The 12,510-nt window shown below is 38.8% G+C and overlaps 1 long non-coding RNA gene across 1 annotated transcript in view; it reads right to left on the bottom strand.

Moving 5' to 3' along the window:
* Positions 1-3,131: 3,131 nt before the first annotated feature.
* Positions 3,132-12,510, bottom strand: part of LOC107095893 — a 35,979-nt gene continuing 26,600 nt past the window's right edge. Inside the window, exons 2-5 of the long non-coding RNA XR_001481765.1 lie at positions 8,996-9,157; positions 7,443-7,574; positions 5,561-5,659; positions 3,132-3,434 (exon numbers count right to left, since the gene is read on the bottom strand). This is a non-coding gene — a long non-coding RNA (uncharacterized LOC107095893). The remainder of the gene's footprint in view (positions 3,435-5,560; positions 5,660-7,442; positions 7,575-8,995; positions 9,158-12,510) is intronic.

The raw sequence follows: 12,510 nt of genomic DNA, 5'->3' as shown, positions 1-12,510 counted from the left end.
ACACCTTTGTGTTAAACAATTAATAATGTGAGAGATGTGCTACAAAATTCTTAATAGTATATATTAAAAACTTAGCAGGGTTGAATCTATCTAACATTGCTCTATAGTAAAATGAATTTCCTAAACTATATAGTTATGCTGCTATAGGCTTAGACTGCTAGAGGACATAGGGATCACTTTTCATCACTTCAATCTGTCTCTATTCTCCCATTGTGCAGTATTTGTTGGTTAAATAATAATAGTAATAATAATAAAGAATTGAATAATAATAATAATAAAAAAAAAAGGATTAACTTTATTGATCTCACATTGGAGAAAATTACCGCTGCATTTAACCCATCCTCTTGGGGAGCAGTAAGCTGCCATTGTGCAGCGCCCGGGGAGCAATCAGGGTTTAGGGTCTTGCTCAGAGTGTGTGGGAGTGGGGCTCGAACTCAGAACCTCAGCATTCCAAGCTCTATGCCCTAACCACAAGGCTGCTACTCCCCCAACCTCTAATTTTATGCTTTCTCTGCCCCCATCCTGGAAATAAATATCAGCTGTTCTGCTTCCCAAAATACATTTGTTCATAGATGTTGGAGTGCAGGCTCTTTTTCAGTGTAGTCCTTTTTCTCTTACTGTGACTAACTGTGCGTGCTCTCTTTCATCCTCTGACATGGGAGCTGGCTCGGAGCTCGTCTGCGTCTTTCCAACACAGGGCAACCTGTGGAGCTGGTTGAGAGTTACCTTTTATCTTTGCTTCTTTTTCTATGTCTGCTTCTGTCTCTTTGAACCTCCGCTGTCCTCAGTAGGAAGCCGCTCACACTGCTGCTGGTTTCTTCCTGTTAAAATTGAGTTTTCCACTCCAGTGTCACTGCATGCATGCTTAGTGTGAGGGATTGCTGTCAGCTGGTTTTCCTTAGATTGAAAACTTTGATCAAATCGGTCTGTTTGATCTGGTTGAATTGTCTCTGTAAAGTGCCTTAAGATTACATGTGAAATAAACTGAATTGAATATAAGTAGTGTCATAAGTTGAACACATACTAGTGTCACTGCCCATAAAGATTAATAGACAAATATAGCTGAGTATCATCAGAATAAGTGGTAATTAATCTCATGTTGTGTGATTTATTGCAGCCATAGTTGCCCTGGAGCATGCTGACTCATTCTTCTCCTGTCAGCATCACTGAGAGATGTAAGGCTGCTGTAAACAGGCGCTGTCAGGCCATCTGAACACTATTAACACTTGGCCAATTCAAATGAGGTGTCTTGCCTGAGGTCACAATGACTGAGTTGGGATTCAAACCGCCGACCCTTCAGTTGCAAGAAAAACATTTGCTCCTATACAATAACTACAAAGTCCGATGGCGTTGTTGCAGCGTATGTGTAGAGGACATAGGAGTTATCAGCCATGTTAGCATTCTGGGTGCTAACTGTTTATTTTAAAAACACCACTTAACATTTGACTGAAATAAACTCTGATGATTCACACAAACTCTTTGGAGACCTAACAGTCACATAAATGAATTAGACTAAACGTGTGTTAAATTAATCTCATAGTTTCAACATGCAACACCAACACTGGAAATTTAACACATCTGATTTAGTTATGTATGAAAATATTTATTGGGGTACAACTATTCCTGATTTTTCCAACATTTTAACAGACTTTAAATGTATGTTGGTATTTCCGACACACAGTGTTAAATTACTTTGCTAAAGAGGTTATCAATCATAATTTTTTTGGCCGATGTCCAGTCCTCTGATTTTTGTAATGCTTATTCTGCTGAGACAGAAGATGGCAAATTCTGATTTCCTGTAATGAACATAAGATATATATAGAGAGCTTTGGATATATTGTTATATAGCATCCCAATTATCTGTTATCTGTTTCACCTTGGTTATCTGCTGAAGGGTTTGCTCTCTCTTGCACCTTAAATATTATGATCAAAATAGACTTTATAAAGGTGTTGTATAGATGTCTAAATTTTCATATTCTAGTGTTTCAACAGATTCCATGAAGTGTAAAAAATACAAAACCCCGAATGCTGCTTCTACAAATATTTGTAAGAAAAATGGGTAGCTTGGTGCTAAGTTTGCTTAAAAGAGAATTATTGACCGGAGCCATTATGGTAAGTTTCTTAATGCCAGCCAAGGAAAATCTTAATACGTTAGCATACCTGTATTTTACACAATGTTCACTCTTAGCTCTCTGGGAACAGCTGTGGACGACTTTAACTCCAGTATGACTGATCAGCAGTGCAAAAAGCAGGGTCCTTACAGTAATACATGGGATGAAATGGATTTGACTATCTTAAAAGGGTTCAGCTCAGCATCTTTGGGGATGAATTAGTCTAGGGTTTGACTTTTATGTCCAACATTAGTTTCTGACCTCACAAGGCCCCTCCTGGAAGAAGAGCAAAACATTCACATGGACCCATCCTCAAACTTCTGGAAAGCCTTCACAGAAAATTTGTTTTAACTGCAAAGAGTGACACATAGTCCAGCCTATTTAAGACTATTCATTAAAATTGGGATATTAATGAAAGGCACCTTAAGGCTGGGTTCTACTCCTTTTTGCTCTCATCTGCTTTGCTCCGCCCTGTACTCATTATCTCTCATCAGATCTACCTGTTCCTGTTGCTATTTTAGTTTAGTTCTGTCTTTTTCTGACCTGTTTTCTGCCCACGACTTCTGAGCTTTGGTCGCCTGGATTCCGCCTATTGTTGACCTTGCTTCTTCCCTCTGAAACAACTTCTACACTGAAAGGTGTTTTTGCAGTCTAGTCTTCCTTGCAAATGGAACATTTGCTGATCAGGAAAAAAGAGTACCCAACGACCTTCTGATTGAACAAGGCCTATGGTGCTGAATAAATACTTAGTCTGGCCTCATGCCAATGTCTTGGTGCAGCTTTTAGCTGCAGAAAATAACCCCTATATCAAATATGGTTTTTGGTCTGGTTATGTTCCTGCATATAGATCTGAATTCTCTGACATCTTATTAAAAAATTATTTAAAGAAACAATGTTACATAACTGTCACCAACTCCTTATATGTTTTAAGACATGTTTAGGGAAACTGAAAATGGTAAACAGTAATGTTATTCTGAAAAAAGAATGCACCATAAGTTTGACTTTTTTTTAAAAGATATTTATTAAGCACTTTGGTCTAAAAGCAGAAACAAACAAAATCAGACTACATCTGCATTTTATTCTACAAAACATTTATCATTATATCTTTGGCTTTATGAGCTCACCAAATAGGTATGGTCATCACCCCACAGGCCCGCAGTTTATAAGTTCTCCACTTGTTTTTTTTGGTAGTCATCAGCATTCAGAAAACCGGCCCTTTGCACAGCTCTTCAGAAGGAGCCCCAGATAACTTGCTTTAGCATACATTAAATTAATTTAAAGCTCCCCAGTGGACTGTGGCCGGCTGCTTCTGGTGGTGCCTCCCTGTGAAAGGATTACACAGACACATACACAGTCATATCTTCTCATATATTTCTGCTTGGTTTGAGTTAATGAAGTTGGATAAGCTGCTTCTTCTGGGTGTAAGATGTTTTTGCTTTATTTCCCAGAGAATCTCCTCTACATGCAAATGAAACACAGTATTGTCACAGAATCTGCAACATAATTAAGTAGAAGATGAGCTCTGACACACATGCAACACATTTTCCTGTTTATTGCTTATTTATTAATGGTACAGATGTACAAACTTCCCTTGAAAATAAATATTGGCTATAAAAAAAAATAAAATTTCAATTTTAAAACTTTTATTTAGTAGGGAAAAAATCCCACATGAATAAATAATTATTTTCTTTAACAGTTAGTTGCACCAACAATTTTCAGAAGCATTTATCATAGAAAAAGTTGGATTTTCCGCATTTTTTATCTGTAATCAAAAGGAAGAATCTTTTAATTTATGATTTAAAATCACTTCAGTGAGAATGTGTAATTTATATTTAGCAAAACATTCATTTCATACACAGAGATTTTTGAGTAAAATATCAACTTTGTCAAAGTAAAGTCTAGCGTTAAATATAGAGGCAATAATGTGATGCTTTGGGCTGTTCCTCATCCAAATGGCCTGGGATCCTGGTTAGCGAGGTTGGTATCATGAAACGGAAGCTGCCAGAAAACTGAAAATGACTCATCACTGGGTCTTTTAGGAAAAAGATCTTTAACATGTGGCCAAATAAAGACAGAAGTGCTTAACCAGACATCAAATCAACATTCTTTCATTACCACCAAAGCACCCAGGCATTATAATGGATGACCTAGGACTCTGGATAATCTTGACAGATTGTACAATAAGAAAAATAAGAAAAAAGCGTCCTTTCTATGTTTGATCCAACCATGTGAAATGTTCTCGCCAAGTGCTGCCATATTGAGAAAAGGTGATGTATAGAGCATTAACAGCAGGGGTACCAATAAATGCTGACATCTGCTGACATGTTATGACAGTTAAAGTGATTTCGTCAGAACCAAATGGAAAATGGTGCATTAATGAATGGAAACAGAATCTAGATTATGTCGTTGACGTAAATACGCTCGGTTCTTGAAAGGGCGAGTAAAACATGTTAATAAAAAAACCCACTGTAGCACGTTACACCCTTTAGGTTTGACATTTCAGGTCTGTACACCCCCTACCCATCCCCACCCGTCACCCGCACAGATGTAGCGCTGCTTTTCTCCAACTAAGCATCTGATTTATTGACAACATTCCGCCACAGCTGAATGTTTATAAAGGCAGGGGGATTTTGTTTTTAACTCAAGCATTTCATGCACTTTTAACCACGAGACACAGCGTGGCAAATGGAATGGAGACCTCATGACTGCCGACAAACAGGACAGGCGGAAAGGCTCCGTCTCCCTCTGTGGGACCCTTTTGTCCGATAAGAGATCACGCACCACACCCGATTCAAGTCATGTGCTACTCATTACATGATGAGCAACGCAAGACAACAGGGATGTGTTCTGTGACTTATGTGTGTTTTTGAGCTTCTTTCTGAGCCTTTTTAATTTTTTTCCTTCCCTCTTCTTCTGTTAATGCCTCCCAGCATATGGTCGTGGATATTTCTTTGCTGCACAGCCAAACCATGAAAGCCTGTTCTGGACCGGAGAGGACGTTGCTATGTCCCAGTGAGTGGGTGAACGCGGTCCAGGTCAAGCCTTTCAGTACTTTAAGACCCAAGCTGCTCTCCAGAGAACTCCTTTCCACACCCACGCTCCATTCTATTAAACTTTGGACCACATCAACATTCCAAAGACCCTATGGCTACTCATGCATACATCCAAATATATTAGCAACAAAAGCAATGGAAGGGATGGTAAAAGCTATTTCAGAAATACTGTCATAAAACTTATTTAATGGTTAGATTGGTTGTTCTTAATCTACTGAAGAGTTTGGAGTTAATTCTGCTTGTTTTACTGTTCATTAGTGTATATTTAGGGGTCTGAAATGTAAAAAAAACAACAACACAAACCCAAAGAGAATCACATGTACTCAAGTTAGACCCCAAACATATTCATACAGTACATCTGTCAGATTTAGGTTTAAGATTAAAGTTTAATCTCACCAAAATGTTGCTTCTAGCTGGATGTAACCGTCAAGAGTTCTGACTCAGATCTGATTTGTAGGAAGGGAGCTTCTGACCTCAAAAACGTGGAGCTTATCACTAAAGATAAAACACCAGGGAAAACAAGCTGAAATATTGCAGAAAATCTTATAAAAAATTATTAGAAATTATTTGTGACACACTAAATAATTGTGAGCAAAGAAAAACTTCTTATTCATAACTTTAGAACTTAAGTAGAGGTAATAATATCATCCAGTTAATTGAAGTCAGATGAGGTTATATGTTTTTACAAACAGCCTTAAGATTCACAAAACAAAAACAGTATTAAAAACTATTTGGAAAGAGTGTTAGATTATTCATTCTAGAGTTTTTATGCTTCATTTGGTTCTTCATGATATAGATTGACTCTAATCAAAGAATGTCCAGACTTCCAATAGAATGTTTTAAAACAGCAGCTAAACTTTGTGGCTCAGAGCTAAAAGCTGCAGCGTTCTCACAGTTTGTGAATCATTTGAATCTTCTCCTTCAATCCATTACCAATTCCTTCTGCCAAGTATTTCACTTTTCAACTTGGCCAGTGAAAAAGTCAACAACTTTTTACTTTTAAGGATCTCAAAAATAAAGGCTGTCAAAAGTCTACATATGCCTGCTCAGTGTATTCTGAAACTACAGTTCAAAATGATTACAAAAAGCAAAGTATTTCATTTTAACTTTTGTTGACTAAATGTGTTTGGGGTTTAGTAATTGTTGATTTTCCTACAAAGTAAGTGGATTTACATGTGCATGAGATTGTTTATCTAAAATTATTTTATGTATTAATCATTAAAAAACACGAAAACAGAACTTTACAGTAAACTTTTCTGCATGTGCAATTAGTCAAAAAGCAGAATAAAGCCTTATGTGACGTTCAAGACAATGCGCTGCAGAAGCAGCTAGTTTACATTCAAAGTCGATGGTTGACGCACGTCAAGCTTCTGAGTTTCCCAGCATCTGACGCGCGGAACGCGCTGCAAATGCAGCAGCTGGAAAAATTTAACTTTTACTGCTCGTCGCACCACATCAACCAATCAGACAAGCTGATCTGGAAGCTGACAGGGAGACAGACACAGCTCTGCTGGTCCAGATCTCTATTATCACTCCTCTGAAACTGTTTATTAACGCCTAAATTAACTTAAAATGTCGAAACCTGCCGGCAAAAATAGTTTGATTTTAATATTCTGCTGCCTGCAGTTTTTTGATTATGTACATGAAAAACGCCTTCCAGCTGCCTTGAAAAGTAGCGGAAATTTTAATGAATAATGTTACATTCAGACTGGAAGCAGTCTGAATGTAACCAAGAGGCGACCGGCCCAGCAAAGCTGCAGCAGCATCGGACGCATCTGGACACACTTTACTGGACTTCTGACCTTAATGTGCATCTAAAATGAAGCATCAGAAGCTTTTTTACTGCTTCCAGTCTGAATGCAACATTATTCATTAAAATAAGCCAAGAAACTGTCTCGATTTCATCAGCCATTGTTACAGGCAAAGAAGGGATAGGGTAGTTCTGCCCAACGCGAATCAGACCCAATTTTCGACCGCGCAGCCAGAGCAGCAAAGATGCTTCAGCCGTGCATCAGAACTAAACTTGTACAAGCATCAAAAATGAAGCAGCACGCATGTTTTTGCTGCTTCTGCTGCGTGTGGTCTGAACGTAGTATTAGATCCATGGTCTTCATCAGTATATTTACCATAGAACACATTATTACTTTATTATATTATAAAATATCAGAAAGCTGCCCGTTATACTATTTGCTTTGTGATTATGTCTTTTGACATCAATTCACCTAATGAACAAGAACTGCCTGCTCTCAACTACAGATATATACATATAGATACTCACCCTCAGCACATGCACCCTTTAGGACATTTGGTCACAAATACTCCCACCAGTTTTCACCCAGGCAGGTCATTCCAGTGGATCCAGGCCTTCATCTCAAACTACCACCCCTGGATGGAGCGCCTGTTGAAGGACCTTAAAGCACATGGTGTACATTAATTCAATTTGTTCATACAGTGTCTGTGTGTGTGTTTCACAGGTTGCTGTAGTCATATCTTAATGAAGGGAAGTAAAGTACTGATTATGCAGAGGCAAATGAGCTGACCGAATAGAGCTATGGGGTCTTGCAAAGATCTTTATACCATGAACCTTTTTTTCCCTCAATATAACTGAAAAACATATTTTTTTAACCATATATCATTTATCTGCAGATGGCCGCTCTCACTGAGCCTAGTTCTGCTGGAGTATTCTTTCTGTTTCAATTGACTGTTTCTCTGCACAGTCGCTTCATGCATGCTTGGTGTGAGGGATTGCAGTATAATCAATGACAAAGAGCAAGCAAATATCATCGCCGCAGGCTCATCCAGGAGGAGCATGTTTTGCAAGTCTTTGACTAGATGCAATCAAATGGTTTTCTAACAAATCAGAAAACCATTTGATTGCATCTAGTCAGTATTGTCATGCATGTTGAGATGACATGCATTGTGAAATAGCTCTATATAAATAAACTTAATTGATTTCAATATGCCTCTTTTCTACATTGCTAATCAATGATTTTCTCACCCACCCTGCCTGGTAAAGATTAGTATACCATTAGTATACTAATTAGTAGTATACTATCATTTGGCCTCTCAAGGTGTTTAGGGATGCCTGAGCGGGGGAGGCTGAGTAAAAAAGCATGTCACACTTTTATGATTTGTATTTGTGAAAACTTTTCAAAGGCATGTATCATTTTGTTTTCCACTTTCATAAATTATTTAGTAAACCAGGAAGGGGAGTGTTGGCCTAGTGGTTAAAGCAGTGCACTTGTGCTCTGAGAAGGTTGCAAGTACCCAGTTTGATCCCTTCACCCTGCAATGAGCAAGACCCTTAACCCCACACTGCTCCACAGGTCCCACACAATGGCAGCCCACTGCTCCCCAAAGGGTAAGGGTGTGCAGAGATAAATTTCTTCAGTGTGAGATCAATAAAGTTCAATAATAAAATACACAGTTTTCCTTTATTAAATGAATTCCCAACAAAATCCGTATTCCGTCGCTGCTGTAATGTAAGAGAAATGAGAAACAGTTTTTATATTTCTGGACTGTTTTAGATAAAAGCATATGGATGGCACATGTTTCAGATTTCGTTTTTGTGAAGAAAAAAAAATCTCTTAATTATCCTTCAACTCGACATCATGAACTACTTTGCTTAGCTGCATACGATCTCAGTATAACACGCTGAAATGCTCTGCATTTCAAAGAAAGTGTATCTTTCAATATTTGTAATGAATTTTTTGGATCCACACATTTATTCCATTGTTTCCCACATGTGCTTGCACCTGCATGCCTACATGCTGTGGGTGTGTCGTTTAATACTAATGTGTGTTGGTGTCAGGAGTATGGGTTGTGACTCACTCTGACTGGGAGCTGAGGCCTCTGGCAGAGAGAGCGGTGGACCTGGCAGGTCTCAGCAGGGCTCTGTAGCAGCTCTGGAGCTTGGTTCAGCTTCTCCCTTGGTTGCCGGTTTATTCCGCCTCAAACCGAGGAAGCACTCACAAAAACACCACCCACTGAGGCCTCCAGCATGAAAAACAAGACAATGTCATCAAGTCTTACTGTTAGCAGCCGTGTCAGAGCCATAAGAGAGTCAGAGCCAGCCTGGGGAATTAAGGTATGGACATTTACCCCATATGATTAATGGGAGTAATGTTATGGTTGCTGAAGGCCCAGGGGAGCATGCAGCAGTGTGGCACCAATTTGATCCTACTGTAAAAACAAAATCTGCTTCCAGCTTCTTTTTCTCTTTCGATCCAACAGCAACGAGTTGAATTAAGGCATTCAAACCATAAAGTGTCCTGATGAAAAGATCAGAGATTCACATGCTCCTCCTGTCACATTGAACACAGCATCTTATAAGAACTCCACACTATAAATGCATTTGCAAATTACACCCCACAGTTTTTTTTTTTGCACAAAACCAGAAGTTTGTGGTCCTGTCATGTGTTCTCAGCAGAGCCGTGACCGTGCCAGACCAACTGTTGAGGCTGACTTTACAGCAAAACCCATCAGCTTTGCACAGTTACAAGACCCAGAAAAAAAAATTAAAATAAAACGCACATGATGCCTGAACTGCATCTATCAGCTCATGAGATAAAAACATCTGCTGGCAAAGCAAAGCATGCACAAACATGTCCATCTCATATATCAGGCTTATTTCACTGGATATTGGAGAGCAGTTTTTAGAACACAGCCAAAGACATCTCTCTCTCTCTCGCTCGCTTCATAGTTGATCATAAAAGGGGTCCCTCCATTCACAGGCCCATTGTACAGTACTCATCCTCAGCAGCACTTTTATCTTCTTTTTATAAAGTAGCTGTCCTTTTTTTTCCAAAACCCTTTAAAGCAAGAATTTGAGGCAAAATTTAGACAACAGACAGAGATTATACATACATGCATCTTATTTGGCGTTTTGTGGTAACTGAAAAGTTATCTTCACTTCTGGATTTATCAGGAAACCCACAAGGAAGAATTTCAATGGTTCCAAGTTTTTACCAGGTTCTGCCCAACTCTCCCAGCAACAAAGCTGGAATCAAGTTATCTAGCCAGGGATTTTTTTTCCCTAATCTGTTCTAGTCCAATTCTGGTGAGGCTGTGTAAACTTCCCCCTTCTGAACCGACCGTAGGGGAATCCGGCTTAACATGTTGTGTTTTCAGAGATGCTTTTAAACTCCGTGATGCATTCATGGCTACAAGGTCTCCCAGTCTTAAAGACTTGGACCTCATTGCAAAAAAAAAAAAAAAGTACCAGTGGAGGTATGCCAAAAAATGTTTGGCTAATTTGAAAATCATTGCTGTTATATCAAAAAGCTTTTTCTTGTTGAAAAGGATTTAATGAAATCCACGCGTTCTATATTTTTATTGAAATGTAAACCTGATTTTTCTGAATAATTTGTAAAGTGTTTTATTGTGTCATTTGTGAGATGCCTGTTTCCCTTCTAATCAGAAACACACTTCTCGATTGGGTGGAATGACAAACGGCAGTCCTGTCTGTGCCATAAGCAGATTTTTTTTTTTTTTATGTAAACTTAACAAATTCCATAAAATGTTTTCAAGTAGGGAGAAAAACCCCAGAAATTTGTTAATGGATCATTTGAATGTGACAAAATATTATGGGGGATCTCTATTTTAACATCTGTGTATAATTCTGATAATATGAGGATTGAGAAAAGAAAGAAAAATCAACAAAATTGTGTTTGAAATTCTGGTTATTGTTCCATTCTCAAACAAGAAGGGTTCAGTAACCTTTTTTTAAGCCCAAACCCCAATATGACCTTATTGTGCCTGATGTATGTAAACTTCTGACTGAGAGCTGTGTTATTTCTTGTCTTGCTCTAAATACACTGGTAATTGAAACTAATTAAGTTTATTGTGACATTTATCAATCTGGAATAATTCATCTTAATATGAATTACTGAATTTAGCAACAGAAGAATAAGACTTGTGATTAAAAAGACCTCAAAGAAAAAGGATGTAACAACTAAAGGGTTGAATTGACTCGACAAAGGCAGAAAGAGTGAGAGGAGCTACAGGAAGAGGGCCTAGATGAAGATAAAATGAGGTGCAAAGGAGGGTGAGTAAGAGCAAGGTTACGGCCTGGACTCTGACCCAGATTATAAATAAAGGCCTCAGCAAATCCGATCCGACCGTGCGACTGTGTGGTCCTCCTTTCTTTCAGCTTGCTGCGGACGCCGTAAGACCACACAGCTCTGCTCTCCCTGCAGAACTCTGACGAGTCAGAACACGTTTTTTAAACGTTGCATGAAAACGACGAGGTCAGAGGATCATAAGATCCAATTAAAGGCTGCAGGAAAAACCACACGCTATCACACTTAAGAGTATAGAGAGAAACCTGGAAGACAAAGGATCATATGAGGCTGCCTCATGGCTCTGATCCCTCTTCACTGTTCTGAGCGAATCCGTGTTTCCTGCAGACAGAATAATGGTGTAACTCATGGAGCATGGCAGAGCATTTCTGTATGAACCCGTAAGAGAACAAGCTCTGGGTACAGAACTGTTTGGCAGAAGCTGTTGGCGCAGGTTTGTTTTTCGCTTTAGTTGGTTTGCTGGCAATGCCTTCACTTATTTGGTTATTTACTGGCCAAGCAGGAACCTGAGCCGAGCCAGAACAAATCAGAACTGTGGCTGTTTTTTCAAGGTTTAGCTGGATTATTTTCTGATACTCCAGCATTAACAATCTATTTAAAAACTGCACATCAAGGAAAAACCCACAAGATCACAATGGCATGTCACACATAAGCAGCAGCGATTAGGAGAACAAGCTCCTCATTGTCTAAAGATTTCTGATCGTTGTCTTTTCAGGATGGGCCGATGCTGGTGTGCATTTCTTGAATTTATATTTGTCCGCTGTGGATAAACACGGACCCCTGCGCACACGTACACACTGACACCTCCAGGGTTAGGTGAAAGATACTGAGAATGCCTTGGACTAAATTAAGCTCCCTGCTTCATCAAAAACATCCTGCCTGGCCTGCAGCAGCCGGGACCTCTAATGGGGGCCACAGGGAAACTTGTGGGAACGCTGGTGGGTCACCTCATATGCTTCTTTTTTAAAGTTTAAATCAGAGATCTTCAACGTAAGGGTCACTACAAGGGGGGTCATGAACTTTTTTCACCATAGGGGGTTTGCAAGTCATATTTATTGGCACAAGTAATGTACACGTGAAAAAAAAAGTAATAAATAAATGCATTACCTGCAGCCTATCTATGTATCTATCTATGTATCTATCTATGTATCTATCTATGTATCTATTTATGTATCTATCTATCTATCTATCTATCTATCTATCTATCTATCTATCTATCTATCTATCTATCTATCTATCTATCTATCTATCTATCTATCTATCTAT

This window comes from Cyprinodon variegatus, unplaced genomic scaffold (genome assembly GCF_000732505.1).
Source record: "Cyprinodon variegatus isolate N-32 unplaced genomic scaffold, C_variegatus-1.0 Scaffold582, whole genome shotgun sequence".
NCBI lineage: Eukaryota > Metazoa > Chordata > Actinopteri > Cyprinodontiformes > Cyprinodontidae > Cyprinodon > Cyprinodon variegatus.
This window is presented reverse-complemented; position numbering and strand designations above follow the sequence as displayed.